This window comes from Macaca fascicularis, chromosome 11, assembly GCF_037993035.2.
Source record: "Macaca fascicularis isolate 582-1 chromosome 11, T2T-MFA8v1.1".
NCBI lineage: Eukaryota > Metazoa > Chordata > Mammalia > Primates > Cercopithecidae > Macaca > Macaca fascicularis.
The window spans coordinates 53207565-53211827 of NC_088385.1; the positions used below are offsets into that span (position 1 = coordinate 53207565).

Below are 4263 nucleotides of genomic sequence, written 5' to 3' on the forward strand. Positions count from 1 at the left end.
CACTTATTGTTTCCAGGTTCTGTTCTAGACACTTTACAGGTATTAACTGATTTAATTTTTCCAGCAAGCTTATGAATAGACACCATTATTATCTCAATTTTGCAGATGTTGAGACTGAAAGCTCAGTAACTTGCTCCACGTAGCACAGTTAGCAAATGGCCAATGAGTTACTTACATTTAGATTTTTGTTGTTCTTATTAAAAATGTTTACAATGATCATTTTTATATAATAACTCTAGTTGTTCAGTTATTTGTTTTGGGGCAAAGATCTTCCTTCTTTGAACCTCAGTTTTCAACTCTAAAACAATTAGGTTGAAGTGGCTGACCTTGAGGGTTTGCTCTAGTTCTACATGGTTACCAATTTATCACATCCTCTCACATCCTTCTTATGCTCTGTGGACCTAGGCTGTCCTATCACATTCAATTCCCTTCCTTCCCTGCCTTGCTTGATTTCCAGGGATAAACAAAAGTCACACATTTTTATCAGCTTTATTTGTATATAAACATAAGATGAGCTAGACCTTCAAGACTTTTTAACTTGGAGAAAAACAAGGAAACTAAATAACCACTCCTGCTCTCCCCCTTTCTCTCTCCCACTTCTTAAAATACTTGTTTTAGCAAACCCGTTTGTCAAAGGTAATACAAAGTCCTCTACTAAGGAATATGAGGTTCAAAAATCCTACAGTTCTTTCCTTTATCCCATTGTGTTTATACAGACAAAACCAGGTTAAAATCGACACAAGGTCAACTTGAAATGGGGAAAGAGGAAGGTGACGTCACAAAATAAACATCAAGTCTTGTGTACAAGCATCTGCAGAAGAGTTCAGCCTCACCACTTGGGTAATGCTGTTGGAATGTGGTCTGGGTTCACTGTGTTTGAATGGAGGGCCATTTAATATCGGCTAATTCAGGACCACCCTTCTCACCCTCCATAAAGCGTGAGTCCCAGAAATTCTCCCCATTTGTGAGATGGGGAGATGCCCATTTGAGATGCGGGCTGTGAGTTTAATGGTAGGTTTGGGTATGGTTTGAAATGGAATCATCACAAATTGTAACTTCCTTGACTCGGAATCAATGAGCTTTTCAAACAGTTACAGACGTTGGAGTTTGTAACTTTTCATATATAAAAGTATCTTATGAGGTGCATTTACCAAGCCTTGAAACAAACCCAAGTACTGAGATAAAAGTTCAAACTATATAGAGTGCTTTGATGCCGAAAGGAACAGAAGTAATTGTTTATATGTGTATTTGATATTCCACCCAGAAGGGGTTAAATCCCTGCTTTAGTTGATGTATTTTCTTCCTTATGAATTAAACACTAAAGTATGTCCATTTCGTCACTTTCTTTACACACCTAGCTCTCCCTTTATTGTGCCTTGTCTCCACTTGTCTGCAGAAAGATCTCTCCATATTTTGCTTCTGACGCCAAATAACCGTGATCACTTACGATGAAAGAGTATTGGTTAATGAGATTGTTGAGAAAGTTCTGTTTTGTTTATAAAGTCATTCCTATCTTTTTCATAATGTATCTTTTATCTTTGGACCAAGAGCATTGATCCCACATCTGTTTTTTTGCTGAATGTTTTCATTTGAGGTTGATGGTACCTATTTAAGGACATATGGTAACTATTTAAGGGCTTAATTATTCAATCCTAGAGAGCTGGGTGGAACATGGGGACACAGAGGTTGGTTGGGAGACAGATGAAGGTTTCGCCTTACTACCTATGTGTCTCCCAGAATCCTTTTACAGAGGGGGTGTGGTGAACTGTCTCCTGGAAAAGAGAAAGATTTATCCTTACATAATTTACCTATGTTTGTGCACTGAGCTGACGTGTACCCCAGTGTCAATGCTAACATCATTTCTCCCTTCCTTTTAGATAGGACTTTTATGAATCAGAGCTGGATTCTGTCAGTTAGAAAGGTGTGTGTGTGTTGAGCTTGGCACACCCTCTTTTCATTAGTGATAGAAGCGCCTGCTAAGGGCCAGGGGTGGGGGCGGGAGTGGGGGTCATGATGACCTTCACCTGGGTTCTAGTTCAATCTGTAACCCAGAGGCAAAGGTAATGACTTATGTATAATCACTGCTTGAATTTTCTGCTCCACTATATTTACATCAGAGGGAAACAAATCCTGTAATACGTACATGCTTTCTATCAAGGATGCAGCACAAATGTCAACAGTGTCCTTCTAAGTCAATATTTGCTAGGAAAAGCACGGGATGTTCTTGGTATCATCATGGTACCAAGGCTTCACAAACTAATAAAAACACTGAAATTGTTACATATTCATTCACAAGTACTATGAAGCATAACAGGAAAAAACAGGTCTATATTTTCATAAAATTAAATTCACACATGCTCTGATAGGCAAAAAGTTTTGTACTTACATAGATCATGGATGGAATTTCTGCTCTGTCTCTTGTGGGCTAAAGCAGCTTTAATATTTTATTGGAAAATAAAATTTCTTCTTTGTTGGATTCCCTTCAGATGAAACTGAATAGATGAATAATGTATCTGTTTTATGACAATTAAAAAAAAGCCCTGTAATTTGTACAACTGTGAGTGAGAGGAGTCAATTGACATTTGAAGCAAAAAAGATAGATAATGAGAGGATAAATGGGTGGAAAATTCCACAGCTCAAAATCCCAATGGTTTCTTAAGGACAAAATTGTTACTTGAGAAGGCTCTGCTGAATTTTTGGCATTCCTGCATTATCTCACTTTGAAGATGGAATGTAAACTATGGTTTTCATCCAGTATCACTGTTCTCTGAAGCAGATTCAATTTTATTTGCTGAAAGTTTTTGGTAATGCCGATTTCTCTAAATTTAAGTAAATAGTTAATGTTTCAAAGGCCATTATTAGTCTCTCTTAGTGGAAAAGAGCAGTCTCATTTTCGGGAAGTCCATGGCAAATTTCCTTTCATGGGACTCTTACCATTAACCCAGAAAGAGACTCACTCTTATCTACAAAGGCTTTGTTGAAAATTTTTGCTACTTGTATATTCTATTGCAAATCTTATGGGATATTGTTAAAAATTCATTTGCTGTAGAAATCAGGAGGATTGCCAACAGGTATGCTCAGTGGAGGCTGGGGAAGAGTCTAGTGCTGATGGTGAGGATGAGTTCTTTTGTCCATCATCCTGAGCAGAGCAGTTTCATGGATACATTTGGTGCCACTGATAACACACAAGACTTGCAAGTTTAAGTTACTTTTACTATTTTCTGCTGCAGAGTACGATTCGATAATTTTCTAAGCATCTTAAGCATTTTCAAATCGAAACCAAAATCACCAAAGGAAAAATCTAATAAAACTTTAATGTCTTTTTACTTGCATATTTATTAAAAATAAATAGAGGAAAGATTTTCATGGGTTATTATTTATTATTTTACTTTATTTTATTTAATTTTAATTTAATTTAATTTTATTGAGACAGAGTCTCCCTCTGTCACCCAAGCAGGAATGCAGTGGTGTGATCTTGGCTCACTGCAGCCTCTGCCTCCTCTGCCTCCCAGGATCAAGTGATTCTCTTGCCTGTAATCCCAGCTGGAATTACAGACACACACCACCAGGACTGGCTAATTTTTGTATTTTTGGTAGAGACGGGGTTTCACCATGTTGGCCAGGCTGGTCTCGAATGCCTGACCTCAGGTGATCCACCTGCCTCAGCCTCCCGAAGTGCTGGGATTTACAGGTGTTTAATGGGGCTTTTAAAAAATAAAATATTAACTCATACATGCAGAATTAAAATTTCTCTTCTTGTGTTTGTATCACTAAATACTAGATACTGAAAGTTATCCTTAAACATTGGTTGTTAGTAAGATTATTTCAACTAACTAGGGATTTTGATATATGATGCAAAAAGGTCAGTTTTAAGGACACTTAAAAGATCCTTTAGCATCAATGACATAAAAGTATATGTATATATATATATTTGAGAGAGAGAGAGAGAGTCATGTGCTACACAATAATGTTTCAGTTAAAGACAGTCTGCATATTATATGATGGTGGTCTCCTAAGATTATAATGGGGCTAAAAAATTCCTATGGACTAGTGGTGGTAACATCATAATGTAATGCATTACTCACGTGTTTGTGGTGATGCTGGTATAAACAAACCTACTGTGCTACAGTTGTATAAAAGTATAGCAATGTGATTATATAGTACATAATATGTGATAATGATAATCAACTATGTTACTGGATTATATATTTAATAGACTACACTTTTTATTGTTATTCTTATTTAACAAAAGTTAGCTGTAAA

At 36.7% G+C, this 4263-nt stretch overlaps 1 long non-coding RNA gene across 1 annotated transcript in view; it reads right to left on the bottom strand.

Moving 5' to 3' along the window:
* Window positions 1-2584, bottom strand: part of LOC102119077 (uncharacterized) — an 84810-nt gene extending 82226 nt beyond the window's left edge. Inside the window, exon 1 of the long non-coding RNA XR_281908.5 lies at window positions 2387-2584. This is a non-coding gene — a long non-coding RNA (uncharacterized lncRNA). The remainder of the gene's footprint in view (window positions 1-2386) is intronic.
* Between the last annotated feature and the right edge of the window lie 1679 nt (window positions 2585-4263).